Source organism: Cryptomeria japonica, chromosome 5 (genome assembly GCF_030272615.1).
Source record: "Cryptomeria japonica chromosome 5, Sugi_1.0, whole genome shotgun sequence".
Lineage (NCBI taxonomy): Eukaryota > Viridiplantae > Streptophyta > Pinopsida > Cupressales > Cupressaceae > Cryptomeria > Cryptomeria japonica.
Genome location: NC_081409.1, coordinates 557,022,108 through 557,037,872, shown reverse-complemented (window position 1 = coordinate 557,037,872; position 15,765 = coordinate 557,022,108). Strand labels below are relative to the sequence as shown.

Sequence of the window (15,765 nt, the reverse complement as noted above, 5' to 3'; positions counted from 1 at the left end):
GAAGTGGCTGAAGTAAACCAGCAGGGTATGTATGCTCCTGTTTATTCTGCTGACAAACAGGGCACTCTCTAACATACTGTAGAACATCTGCCTTGAGCCCTTTCCAAGTGAAGCGCTCACGAACCTGTCTATAGGTTTTGAAAAACCCGGGATGTCCTACCATCAGTTCATCATGAAAGAACCGCAGTACCCTACTCCTCAACTCTGATCCTAGGATCAAGTACACTCTCCCCTTGTAAATAATCAAGTCATTTACAACTGTATACCTGTTGTCCACTACTGATCCCTCTATCACACCTGCAGCCCAGCTATCTTTGGCATACTCTGCCAATATAATATGCTGCCAATCCTCTGCTATCTGGACCATAGAACTCAGGTGGGGACGACGTGACAAGGCGTCTGCAACTACATTATGTGTGCCTTTGATATAGGAAATATCAAAGTTATAAGCCTGAAGTTTGTTGACCCACTTTTGTTGTCTGTCATTTGTCACGTTGCCCAAGGAAATGTCTCAAACTATTGTGGTCAGTCTTAATGCAGAACTTGTTGCCCACTAAGTATTGTCTAAACTTGGCCAGTGCATGCATTATGGCCAAAATTTCCTTATCATAAATGTTGTAAATCCTCTCAGGTCCACGGAGTTTCCTACTCTCATATGCAATAGGGTGCTTGTCCTGCATAAGCACCGCCCCAATGCCCTCACCAGAGGCATCACATTGTAACTCAAATGACTTCGAGAAGTCAGGTGTAGCAAGTATTGGACATGAAGTCATGAGCTCCTTGAACCTATCAAAACACTCCTGGGCCTCAGGAGTCCATAAGAAGGCACCCTTCTTCATCAAGTCTGTCAAAGGTGCTGCATGGCGTGAATAACCGTTAACAAAACGGCGATAGAAACCACATAGGCCCAAGAACCCACGCAACTGAGTAAGGTTCACTGGAGTAGGCCAATCTACAATAGCACAGATCTTCTCTGGATCCATCCACACTCCCTCTGCACTGATAATATGGCCCAAGTACAGTAACTCAGTCATTCCAAGGTCACATTTGGATTCCTTGACATAAAAGGACTCCCTACCCAGAATGCTCAAAACTGTATCTAAGTGACTGAGGTGCTCCTCCCAAGTATGACTGTAAACCAATATATCATCAAAGAACACCAATACTGATTTCCTCAACTGATGTCTGAAGACTTTGTTCATTGTGGACTGGAAAGTAGCAGGTGCATTGTTTAGCCCAAATGGCATAACCACAAACTCAAAATGTCCATAATGACAATGAAAAGCAGTCTTCTCAATATCCTGCTCACGAACACTAATCTGATGATAGCCTGATCTCAGATCAATCTTTGAAAAATAGCAGGCACCATGTAACTCATCTATGAGCTCATCAATACGCGGAATGGGATATCTGTTTTTGATCGTTCGCTTATTAAGGACCCTGTAATCAATACACATCCGCAATGTGCCATCCTCCTTCTTCACCAAAACAACTGAAGAAGCAAAGGGGGACTTACTAGGCCGAATATGTCCCATAGCCAGAAGCTCTTGTATGGTTTTCTCTATTTCATCTTTCAGGCGCTTCGGATGTCTATATGGAGTAATCATTACTGGCTTCGTACCCTCCTCTAGCTCAATGATGTGCTCAAAACCCCTATCTGGTGGCCTCCCTGATGGTATGTCACTGAAAACCTTGTTATGTTTGGTTCTCAATATCTGAATGTCAGGATGATATTCAACTTTCTGAGCATCCTGCTGTATAGGCATAATCATACACTCTGCTGCCCACTCAGTCTGATCGTGGCATACAAGCCTCTCCATCCGCCTGAGTGTAATCATCCTAAAGTTGTTGTCCTTAATAGCTTTCAGCACATGTGTCTTTTCATCAACAGTGAAAGACATCTCCATCTCCTGCAAGTCAAGTGTAAACTTGCCTAGTTCATGCAACCACCTCATACCAAGCACCAAATCTGTATCACCCATCTGAACCACATAGAAATCAGTTTTGAACTCATAATTGTTTACACGCAATGGGAGTTGTGTAATCATCCTGTTACACTTTAAAGTGTAACCATCTGCCACCCTCACACGGATGCCCTCAAACTCCTCCGTTTGGATTCCTCTCTTCTCAACTAACCTGGCATCAATAAAGTTATGTGTGGCTCCGATATCCAGTAGTGTAATAACTTTCTGACCAGCAAGTACTCCTCTCATTCTGAATGACCCTTCCTGCTGAATACTAGTGAGAAGTGCCTCCTTAAGGTGTTCATCACCTTCTGCATCCATCTTGTCAAGCCTCAGAGGACCCTGTGTGTCATTTTCAGCCTCTAAATCATCATAACAAGCAGGCTGACCGTCTTGATCAGATTTTGAATCTTCATAATATGCCCACATTACTTTGTTTGCCTTGCCCTTAGGCCTCAAAGGACAGTCATGGTTGGCATCATAAGGACCTTTGCAATAAAAACATAGTTTTTTCTGCCTCAAATCGTTAAGTGTCTCACGATCTAAGGGGGGAGCTGCCATCTTCCCTTTGTAATCATTTCTAAAGTCTGATTTTTCCTTCCCTTTGCTGTAATTCTTATTATCTTTGAAAGACGTTGATCCTTTTGACCCAAATTTATTCTGTGTGGCTATCACATCCATACTTCGTGCCTTTTTAATGGCAAGTAGAAGTGTTGGGGGATCAAATGCTTTGACCTAACCTCTCAAAGGCTCCATGAGTCCTTCTATAAACAAGACTACTAACCGTTGATTTGACATGTTATTTACCATGCATGACAATTTCAAAAACTCTAAAACATACACCTCCAAGTTCCCTGTTTGTTTCAACTGTGCTAACTCACGGAAGTAAGACTCTGGATCTTTCTTATCAAACCTCTCCACTAACAAATCAGCAAACTCCTGATAGGTGGTAATCTCATCATGTTGGAGAGTGATGAGTCCATTATGCCACCACTCATGTGCAGTACCATCCAAATGTAAGGTTGCAAACTTAATTGCATCCCTTTCAATCATGGGTCTCAGTGTGAAGTATGTATCCAGTTTATGGATCCAGGACCTAGCTGTAATTGCACCGCTGCCATCATAATAAGGTAGAGTGAGCTTGCTTATGGCAAACTCAAGATCTCTATGTTGGAAACGAGGCCTCCTCTCTTGCCTGTCTCTCTCTATCTCCCGTTTTTGCCTCATGAACTGATCAAAATTCAGATTCTGCCTAACATCAGGTGGAAGAAGACTCCACTCATCATGTACCATCATGACATTATCAACAAAGACAGGCTCTGCCTCAGCTCTAGCAACATCCTCAAGTTCCTCTACCAAGAAATTAGGCCTTGAAGGCCTGTAAACTGTGCGTGTAGCTGCCCTGTGAGGTCTAGGAATATTGGCTACACTCCTATTATCCTCTGGTTCCTGATTGTGTCGGTTTGGAGGATTCATACGCTCCATCATGGTGGTGAGTGCCTGTAAAGCCTGAGCAACCTACTGCTGCCCCGTAGCCATAGTCCTAAAAAATTCTCTTGTCTCCTCATTCTCAACTCTGTGGCCTCTGGGTGGGCTGCCTGTATGCCTATCACCCATAGTGTCTGACTGCCTATTAAGACTTTGTTCTCCTTCAAGGAGGGCTCTTCTGCGTGTGTAATACTTGTGTGAACCCACTTCCTATGACTGCATGTAACTTCTAAACCCTTAGGATGGCAGGATTTAGCTCTGATACCACTGTAAGAACCTACCAAGGGTTTTAGGATGGCAGGATTTAGCTCTGATACCACTGTAAGAACCTACCAAGGGTTCTCAACTCAGACAATGGGGGTTTAGTTGAACCTGTTGCGTTTTATGTTTTGTATTTTGCAATTTCTAACAACAAGGCTAGTTTTGAACAAATAGTATGCAAAAAGCAACATTGGAAAGAGCTGGAAATTAATTGAACTTCATAAAATTAGGATTATCAAACCCTTATTACATCCAATTGACAAGACCAGGAAGATTTATTGTCAAATAACTCAGATTTAAGAAACCCCTGATTTATCCTTGCTGCCGTACAATAGCAATTAATAACAGCAAAATTATTTATCAATCCAAACTACCCGGAATGGTGAGTTTAGCAGCTCAAACTGAAGCTACCAGCTAGGCGTCTCCTTTAGGATTTATTTCAGAATTTTTGGACTCCTCCTTCAACAAAATTGTACCCTTTCAAGGAAGAAAGGTACGGCAAATCTGCAGGCTGTACATGCACAAAAACCCCAAATATAAACACACTTATTTCTGCCTCTGTTCTGACCCTGTGGCTGCAATCAATCCTTTGCATAAAAATTAATAAAACCCTTTCTAATCTGCCCAATCTTGGTTTCTAGATAAAACCAACTGAAAGCAAAATCAACTGATATTTCACAGCCTCTAATGCTGCTGCACAGAAATCCACCGTTTTCCTGTACCGATACCTACCTTCAAATCATCTACAGGAAGAAACCCCTGCTGAAACCCTCAAGCCAAAGTCTCCTCAGAGCAAACTCAATATCAAATCTTCACATAATGAAAAGAAGACCTAAAAACTTCTTTTATCTCTTCCCTTTAGGGTTTGGCGCTATTCCCAAGAAAAGTACGATTTGGCATTAAATGATGTTTTTTAACTTTTAATATTTATTTTTGACTATTGAAGCTTCAAAAATAAATCTCTTTTCAATTTAATATAAAAGTGGCCCCATCCGATGAGAAACAGACCCTCACTTAAGTTATAACTTAAAGTGACTTTAAAATATTAAAACATTAAAGTTTGCCATTTAATATTTAATTAAAGTAATTAAACATTAATATCTCTCTAAGTATCCATCAGAATTGCCTGCCGTCAGAACTGGAGACTGCCAAGCCATACTCTGCCACTACCCAACCCATTGGCTAAAAATAGAAAGTGTCTCAAACGGAGTCCTGGAGACCTCAAATGAAATCCAGTCCTGTAATGCTTACTCTGAAGATGAAGAATCAATCTCCAGGAGACCCTCTAACCAACCTCATCAATCTACAAGGGTCAATGATAGGCTAATCTACTCAGCTGACAGATGTCAACTAGAAGGGGACATCACAGGTTGTTGTGATGCTGTTTCCATTTGGCCTCATAACTGATGCTTGGGCTGTCTTTGGACCGTTATGCTGTAGCTGGGCTGTTTTCTAACTTTTATATTGCTGTTTTGCTCTGTTGACTTGTTAAGGGTGGACCTTTTCAAAATCCTTCTTTTAACTTTAATCAAAAAATAAAGTTCTCATCAAAGGAAAAAGCCAACTTGAATTAGATGTGGAAAAAATAACACAATTATACAGCAATGCATGTAAAAAACTTCAGCTTAACACAAAATAAATGATTGGGTTGTACTTTTCTTTATCACTATTGATTGAGAACATTGAACATGTATTCAATGGCCTTGCTTGCTACAAGAAAATGACAAGAAGCCAAACGATCCCTGAAATCAAAACTTAACATAAATGGACCACAGGTCAGCATCATAGGTATATTAAAGAAAGAAGAAAGGTATAGGTTTTCCCTTTAATCTTCCAAAAAGGAGACTCACCCAGTCCATCAAAAGATGGGGGAAAGAAAATCTCTATGCAATGCCTTGTCATACAATTCAGAAGATTTCTATGTTTGAAGAAACTTTCCCATGTATTCACAAGGGAGTTCTCTGGGCCTCTACAAGTAATCTAGTCCTGACGTTTACTAGAAAACTTATGTTTTTGACTATCCAATTTAAATGGAATCCATAATGTGTAGTCAACCACCTTTATGGTTAGAGGATGCAGAAGGATTTAGTCTCAGGCCAATTCTTACCTTCTCAATTGCAGATAAGACAATTTAAAACAGCCAGACCTACAGTTTTACTTATTCTTGCACTTAATTTGTTATCATCATTATCAAGAACATTGTTTCTTGCATCATCAAGGATGAGACAGCAGATATATTAGGAATTAGAACTGAATAACCTAGAAGTGAAAGAAGAAACTTTCTCATAAACTAAGCTTGGTGGAGTCTCTAAGAGGAATTTGAGAGTGAAGCATGGGAGGCACTCTTTTCATTAAAAAAGAAAAGATTATCCTCGTTTTACAGTTAAGATGATAGGTCTACAATAATGTAACTATCAGTCAATTGGCTTGCGGTGAGCAGTATGTTAAAAAACTTATTGCCAGAACGACCGCGGTTCAAAACTCAGTGAGCATGACACCCTGCTAATGCAATTTGCATAAGAAAGCACAAAAGCTGACTTCTCATGAATCAACAATCCAATAAGGAATGTTATATTGAAAAGACGGCCCACTCACACAATTCTCCTGCCATTTATGCATATTGAAAAAAAACACGTAGATACCGATTCTAGGTCCAAAATCAACTGGTTGAGTCAAGTGAAGATGAAACACAGTTTGAAGTACTGTGGATTTTTTTGGCTGGTCTTTGACATAAATTCTATGTAATTCCAATTTGATTTTTTATTAGAGCTGGTGGAACTGAAGGCTCAAACACATACATTTCTTATTTTTTGATAGGTTACTACCTTGACGTCTACGGACACACTATAAGCTGCCACAATAGTCCATCATTCCTTTATTGTACTCAATTAATGGTCACATTTGCATTGAACCCCAACAGCCTAGGGAACCCTCCACATTGGAGACAGAATCGGGCTGCTCCCTCGACATAACTATCTAGCCCCTCTCTCAGCAAAAGGTCAAGGCCCATTACAGGTTTAGTTTAAACAAATAAGCAATGAATTGAATTGCCGGTGTAAAATGGTTGCTGTGTAGGAGCGATTTGCGCACAGGCACAATACTTTGACCCAAGTTCAAATTCCCCTTCCAGCACCATGATGGCTCATGGTTTCAGCGGCGACCACAGTTAAATCCCCCTCACTGAAATACTATAGCCTACAATGCTAAACTCTAATGACGATCCAAGTTCAAATCCCCGAACTCAATAAGATGTGCCATAGTCCCTGTGCTGATCTAAGTTCAAATCCCTCTCGCTGCAGTAAGCTGTCACATAAATCCAGGGGCCATCAAAATTCAAGTGCCCCTAAGTGACCCAAAATTAGAGGGGTGATCCATATTCAAATCCTACTCACCCAAATAAGCTGTCCCAAAATTCTACTGGTGACCAAAGTTTAATCTCCCCGCCCACAATACAGTGACCCACAACTCCAGAAGACAATTTGACAAGGTTGTGGTGTGATGTCTAATGTATATCATGTTGAGCTACAGTTCATATGAACTCGCTAGGACTCAAACCTAAGAATTTTCATTTACTGTTAGAATGTTCTACCAACTGAGCTAGCTACTGGCTACTGACACTATGATCAGCCCATAGTTGGTTTAGGTGTGGCTTACTTCCAACACCCCCTTAAGCCACACTGCATGTATTGAGACTCCTAGCCTGGCTCTGATACATCTCATATAAACCAGCTAGGACTCAAATCTAGGACCTTCCATTTGCTGGTCTAATGTTCTACCGACTATTGGTCCCACAATGAGGCTCATTTCCAACATATCATACATTCTACTGTAAACCATGTTTACAAATGTTAAGAATGCAGTTCACACCTAGCTCCACACAGCATTAAAAGTGAAAGAATTCTAACTTGGTATAGCATGACCATTTCATTTCATGTAAGGCCTAGGATGCAGGAGCGAGAAGAATTTAGTAGCTCTTCAGGTATTCTATGCAATTTGACAAATTAAAATAGCATCAGTTTCAGAAATTGTATTGAAGATGGTCGATAATATTATCGCTACGGTTCAGTACTTCAACAAATAATGAAGACAGATAGAGTTGAGCTTTCACTCGCAGTTAAGAGAAAGCAACGTTTCATTGCTTACAATACAATAATTGCAAATAACACGACTACTTAGTTACTGAGTTCATCTATAAAACTGTAATTGACACTAAATTAGCCTAAATTGAATGCAACCATCAAATGCTTAATAGAATGGAATGGGTGAATTTGATACTGATGCTTACTAAGCTTGCTTTGATGCTTCCACTCTGCGCTGAAACGAGTTCTTCCGACAGAAGAATGCAATAAGCTATTCAATGGATTAAAGCACCCAAAAAGCCATGACAACCCTTCCAAGAATCCAATGTAGTAAGATTGAGCTCGACATGACCAACCCACTGAGAAATCATAATAATTACACTCACCGCAATTTTCGTTAATCATTCTCCTTCTTAGGATTCATTCACCAGTCAGCGCGGGAATAAACTTTTTCAATGTCACCCTGCTTTTAGGGGGGCTGGGGGGGAAGTTTTGCGATTAGCAGAGACAAGATGGGTCCATTCATTACCCCACTGATTACGTATTATGCGTTTAACCCTATGCTGGATCTAATTTCCACAATAGTAAACCTGTAAAAACAAGTAAATATTTGTAATGGTGCAATTTGCTTACTACTGCCAATTCCTAATTTGTTTTGGGCCAATTTTGTTGGAATTTTACCCTTCCCTATCTGCTGCATCTTTGTTTGTACATATTTGATTTTTGCACTCATTTTTATGCATGTGTTCATGTGTTGAAATTAGCATTTTTATTATTTATTATCATTTAAGATTGATTTTTTGTCAATAAAACTTAAAATTGAAAATTTCATATTTGAATCAAATTTACAAACCTTGCAAAAGTAAAACAATAAACTATGTGAATATAAATATTTAACTAGATGTAATAGTTTGTGGTATGAAAAAAAAAATTGACATGGAATATGATATGATTTTTTTGACCTTTGGAATAGGATATGGCATTTTGGGGAAAATGGAGCATGAGAGGATTGTTAAGGGAAAATGAAGTAAGACAAGATATTTGAGATAAAATGGAAGGATAGAATATTTGATGAAAAATGGAACAAGACAAAAAAAAATTAGGAGAAATGGATTAGGATGGGATGAGTTTTGATATTTAAAATTTCTATATCTTAATTTTCGACAAAGTTTCACAAACTTTGACATGGAATCAAAATAAGGCAATGGAACTCTTGTTGGAAAAGGGAATATGCTAGGATATTTTAGGATATGGAACAAGATGGGATATTTGAGAGAAAATGGAATAGGACTAGGTATTTGAGGAAAATAGAGCATAACGAGATATAAATTTTGGATACTTAAAATGTCCACATCTTAACCTCTAAAAAGTTATGCAAATTTTGACATTGAATTTAAACAAGACAAAGGAAATCTTGTGGGAAAAATGAATATAATAGGATATTTTGGGGAAAATGGAATAAGATGAGATTTTTGAAAGAAAATGGTGTAAGACAAGATTTTTAAGGGAAAATGGAATAAGGTGGGATTTTTTAGAAAAAATGGAATATGATATTACTTTTTAGGGAAAAAGGAATAAGATGGTTTATTTGAAAGAAAATGGAATAGGAGTATTTAAGTTTGGAATATTTTAAAATGTCTAGATCTTAAGTGCCTTTAATGCTCAAATTTTGTAAACTTTTCTTTTTTTATAAAATTCATTTGACATTTTGTGGAAAATAGCTAGATCAAAGCATGTTGTAGTGTTAATCAAAATCAACATCTAGTTCTAAGCTAGATTTCTATAAATTTTCATTAGAAATATTCATTTGCAAGGAAAACATAAATGACAAAATTATGTCTAGTAGTACATCTAAGGTATGCAAAATTAGTCTATTACTTTAACAAGACTAGTTGTGGGAGCATGCAATATTTTGGGACAAAAATCACTTAGGGGAAGAGCACCAATAGTTGAGCATGTATGAATAGTTGTAAAGGTTGTTGATACTTTTTGTCTCAATAATAGTACAAATAAAAACTATTGTTTGAAACATAAAATATCGATTTTTGTATGTTTATATATTAATAATTACAATACATTGTACCAATAGTTGTGACTTTAAAGTTGTTATTGCTATGAAATATACCATTAGTTGTGAAAAGCAACCAATCATGTGATGCCACATCAGCTGCACAAGTATAGGGGTCTCTTTTGCATGACTATTGGTCTCACTTTTTGGGGGGTTGTTTTGGACATCTTGGCGAAACGATGTGGCACCATACTTGATGATGTGACCCTAAAATCTTAGTTATAAGCAAGGGACTTGCCAAGTAAGCTGTTGTAAAAAATTGGTAGTGATTTAAAATTTTCATGTAGGATTTTGAGAAGCACGAAGTTAGGGTGCACAACTACTGGGTCCTCTCCTCGAGTAATCTTAGGAAAATTTGTAGACATGATAGTGACCATTCTACTAAGGCATTAAATTGACTTTATTACTGTTAGAGCGAATATTGTATAGTACCTACTCAAGGTCATGTACCTTGTAATCACTTACTGAGGGGACATATTCACATGTTAAGTTAACTTAGGTTGTATGTGTCATTCTAGAAGTTAGTTATAATGGGGCCATGTTCATCTCATTTACTTTTAGTTAGAAATTTAATATTTGCATTAGGCATCTAATGTGTGTATCGAGTTAGTTTGTCATACTACATCTCACTTTTCTTATATAAGTAAGACTCGTGTACATTTGTAACCTCATATCTCAATATTCAAGAAAGTTCATCAATCATCATTATTTTTGCAAGTGACCTTGGAGTCTACAACTCTAACATAGTATTAAAGTCATGGTCATGTAAAACTCTTCTCAAATCTAAGGGTAGAGCTATTGCCAAATGAGAGATCATTTGTGGGTTTCAATGTAAGTTATTTTTTGTGCATGTTGAGTATATATGAGTTCACCATTGAGTGAAAGATAGCTCAGAAAGTTAATATCGACTTTCATTTCATTTGAATCTAATATTTTTTGCCAAAGTTACAAGGGTTTCAAGTTGGAAGTTGTTATATTAGACCTGGGAGGTAGCTAATTTTTCAAAGAAAATTGGGCCAAAACAAATCCTATCATTACATTCAAAAGGCCTAAAAGCACTAGTAAGATTTAATTCTCTTTAAGTTTTTGGATTAGATTGTGTGCCAAATTTTTTTACCATCAATGTTTCGAATCACACTCAGTGATTCATCATCTCCTTTGAACTCTTTCTCATCCCGATGATGAATCACAGAGTGTGATTCGAAACGTTGATGGTAAAAAAAATTGGCACACAATCTAATCCAGAAGCTTAAAGAGAATTATAATGTGGATTGTGGAAATTTGATAGCATTACTAGTAAGATTTGTCAAATTAACAATTTTTTCCACTAACACTTGGGGCATCGAGGAAATTCTACTAAGATTTGTCAAATTATAAATTTATTTAGCAAATTCTACGAATATTCTTGCCTATGCAAGCATTTATACTCCCTCTACACTAGTTTGAAGTATAGCTTGCATTATTTTTACATCAACCTGATATGTCATCAACATTTTTTTAAAAATAATATTTTATTATTATTTTCTAGGTTTGGGGGCTTATTTCTTCTATGTGAGGTCATATCACTTAGACTATGGACTCTTTTTTGTGGCAGGACATGTGAATGACACCACTGCTACATCTCCCCAACTCTATCGGTGACGCTTCGATGGAGTGCAATTTTTTGAATATATTGTGGGTCACTCATACGTGTTACTATGTTCCAACCCTAGAGAGCTTACACTTGGCTTCCATATAGTCGGCCTAACTAGGAATTTTTTTGATAATGCATAAACTTGGGCTAATGGAATCAATTTTTTTACAAATGAGATATTGTTGAAAAGCTCTGCTTACTTTGTAGTTGTGCATGTGATTTTTGCAAATTTTGTAGTTCAAAATTTTTATTGCTCGCTAAAGTTGATTTTTTTATTTTGGACCTTCATGCTCATAATTTTTTTGTCAATCTCTATTTTTTATGATTTTTACGATATTGGAAAGGTGTTGAGGAGCTCTATCATTGTGCCCTTGCATTTTTCCAGATTCATCCCTATGTATCATTTATTCAATTTTTTAACCACATGACATTGTGATTGATTACTTGGACATCCTAACTCCTAGAGAGTTTCTATTTTTTCAGAATGGCTTCATTTGTAATATATATCATACTTGGGAGTTTCTATGTCATGTTGAATGTTTCTATCTTTGTAATTTTGAAGAAATATCATGGTTTGTGAAGGGTTTTTAATTTCATCCCTCTTTGATCATCTTAAAAAAAAAGGGGAAACTATAAACAATGGAGATATGGCATCATAAAACATCATAGATGGCTTAATTTGTTGCTAAATTTGTATAATCTTGTTCCTTTCCTAACACACCTAGTAAGAAATTTTCTTGGAATTGTAAAAGAGATCATGTCTTCGGAGTTATAGTAATGCATGTTGATGACGTATTCATATCTATTATTGATTTTGAGCTTCATCATGCTATGTGGACTAAAAGTTGGGAGTTATGTAGAGATCTTTATACCCAACCATTTCGAAGTGATCTTGTTTTAGATTGTTATGTGCCTCTTCACTTTTTGAAAGGATACACTATGATTATAATTCTATTCACAAGTTTGATTATTTGGAGCACTTTGAAACTTCAAAAGATGAGGACAAGGTTGCTTTAGAGGTTCCTAATCCATCTTCATAGATAGTTGATGTACCTTCACCTTCAGTTATTCCTTGTGTAGAGTCACTGATTAAGACTTCCATTATTCTTTTTCATCAAGACCATCATTATCTTTCAAATTTGGAGGACACATTTGAGGGGTTAACTCTCCTCTTTAATGGTGGCCATTTCACTCTTGTTGTCAAACCATATTAATATTTGAAGCTTGTTCAACATTAGTTTCTATAGAGTCCTTCCTTGTGACCTTCTTCTTTGATTGGGTATGTACTTGATTGGATTTTGACATTATTATATTTTATAGATAAGGAGACACTTGAGAGTTTTAGAGACACCGTCATCCTTCTTCATGCATCCATCTTTCAATTCCTATCTTGAAAGGGAAGTGTTCTTGCATTTGTACTTGGTTTTGTTTCTTCCTAAAGGGAGACAAGTTGTTTATAGACATTGGATCATGTTATGTCTTCAGACATTTACTATTTTTTTTAAGATAATATTCATTATGAGGGGGCTACATAGTGTAGCATCATAAATTGTAACTTTGTACAATTTACACCACTTTTTGTGCCCTTACCTTAGTGTGACCCATTTTATCTCTCATCCAAGCCTATTTTTGGTCTTTCACCTCAAAACTGATGTCATCTATTCACATGGTGATTCAAACCTCTGTCTTGGGCTATGTGCAACCCATCTCTAGCTTGTTCAAAATTGGTTTTGGGTGGGCAATGGTGCCTAGGGAACCATTTTCCTAGGACAATGGCAGTTGGAGCACCCTTGTCCTAGGACAATGATGCCTGGACCACCCTTGTCCTCCCAAAATAGGCCCAATTTTGATTAGGTTGATGCACATTTCTTACCCATCAGTTTCAGATCACAATATCTCAATTTGACTATTAGAGGTCAGCCTAATCGTGAAAATACCTTGAGAACCTTATGCAAGAGCATTCTTCTAATTCATTTTCATAAATATCCCATAATTTATCATCACACAAAATTGTTATCAAGTACTATCATCAAGCATTTATTGAGCATCAAGGCGACATTTCATTCCACCACATTCTTCAAGATCTACACATTGATGGAGCAAGTAAATTACATCAATCTTCATGCAAGCATTTGTGTTTGATTAGGTCATTCATGTGTTGTCATGTTATGTCATGTTATTGCATCAACACTGGTGATCACATTCAATGAGCATTGCATCATCAACCTACAATCATCTACAAAAGATCTGAGGTATAACATTCAATATTTACTTTAGTATTTCAATTCATTTCAAGGGTTAATTCCAAGCCCAAGGTTTGACATAGGCAAAACTCTATTCCCAATGTCTTTCTTCTCTTTATGTCTGTAGGTGGCAAGTTTAGGAGCTATAAATATGGAATCAAACAAAATAGACATAAACAATCAGATTCAACTTTTGTAGGCACAAAAAATGGAGGAAATATTTGGCATGCATTACAGTGTTCAATGAATTTCTCATGAGACTTCTGGGGAAGATTTTGAGCAACATTCTAGTTATGAAATAATTTATTGTGTCAACATCCTACATTTGGGGGACATATTTGCTCAGAGATACTTTGTCCTGATTATTAGGCCCTTTTTCCAACCACAAGTTCCATCCATCTTCCTCATATCTACTCTATGATTACAGCTTCATATCTGATTTGCAGTTACCTATTTATATCAATTTTCAATCTTTAGCCCTAAGTCTAGCATTCATTTTCTTATTTTCAGTATCTTATTCAACCCCACAAAAGGATCCACCTAAAGTCAAACAACATCCACTCCTTTGAAGGTGAATCTATTGGCTTTCATCTCCTTTTCATGTAAGGATTGCATGAAATAGGTTTATTCCTTGTTTACATAGCCAAACTAGTGAAGCCCTATTTCATCGCCTTACATTTTGGTGAACCTAATGTTTTTAGCAGTTTTCATATTTCTATTTTGGTGTTTTCGAATCTAATTTTTCATAATGAAATTCACAAAATTTTATTGGTTTTCTATTTCACATGTGATTACATTACTCATTAGTTTTTTTTTATCAAAATCATGTGTTGGATAATAGCTTCTTTCAATTCATGTTACTTGCATTTTTTCAAACAACTTTAATGTATTGCATTATGAGGGTTTCAAATATTTTTCCTTCATTTAAATTACTCCATCAAATATTTCATTCATATTTCATGTTGCTACATGATGATATATTTAAAGAAATTAATGTAATATTTATATTTCATAAAAGATTTGGTAGATGTTTCAAATGAAACTCTAGCTAATCTTATAGATGATATTGAAATGAATCATAGCTCTCCTAGGGTATCTTTTGTTTATGAGAAAAGAATCAATACTCCTATCAATGATATCTCCAATGGAGATACAACATTGATGAGTAACATTGAAGCATCCTCTTCTCACAAAGATACTTTGGTGCAAGAGGAACAAAATAAACATGTTAATATTAGTACATCTTGAAGAGGGGAAAAACCAGGTTAGAGGTTAATTGTATAAACCAAAAAAATGAAACACAAACAAGCATTCAAAGCAAAGAAAATAACCTTATACCTTGTCTTCTCTTCTTCCTCTTATTGAGTTTGATGTGGATGTGCACCCAATTGCTCCACTTGATTTTCTCTTTGAGATGGTGGATTGCATATTGCTCTCCTATCAATTGCATAAACCAAAACAATGAAACACAAACAAACATTCAAAGAAAAGAAAATAACCTTATACCTTGTCTTCTCTTCTTCCTCCGATTGAGCTTGAAGTAGATGTGCACCCAATTGCTCCACTTGATTTTCTCTTTGAGATGGTGGATTGCGGATCACTCTCCTATTAATTGCATAAACCAAAACAATGAAACACAAACAAGCATTCAAAGCAAATCAAATAACATTATATATTGTCTTCTATTGTTCCTCCAGTTGAGCTTGAAGTGGATGTGCACCCAATTGCTCCACTTGATTTTCTCTTTGAGATGGTAGATTGTGGATACCTCTCCTAGGGTATCTTTTGTTTATGAGAAAAGAATCAATACTCCTATCAATGATATCTCCAATGGAGATACAACGTTGATGAGTAACATTGAACCATCCTCTTCTCACAAAGATACTTCGGTGCAAGAGGAACAAAATGAACATTTTAGTATTTGTACATCTTGAAGAGGGGAAAAACTAGGTTAGAGGTTAATTGCATAAACCAAAACAATGAAAAACAAACAAGCATCCAAAGAAAAGCAAATAACCTTATACCTTGT

At 36.7% G+C, this 15,765-nt stretch overlaps 1 protein-coding gene across 2 annotated transcripts in view; it reads right to left on the bottom strand.

Moving 5' to 3' along the window:
* Positions 1–8,307, bottom strand: part of LOC131063634 (uncharacterized) — a 91,339-nt gene extending 83,032 nt beyond the window's left edge. The window contains exon 1 of one of the 2 annotated variants that reach the window (XM_057997531.2): positions 7,989–8,307. The gene's annotated coding sequence lies outside the window, so the exon portion shown is untranslated. The remainder of the gene's footprint in view (positions 1–7,988) is intronic. The other variant, XM_057997524.2, reaches the window with a different exon arrangement.
* Between the last annotated feature and the right edge of the window lie 7,458 nt (positions 8,308–15,765).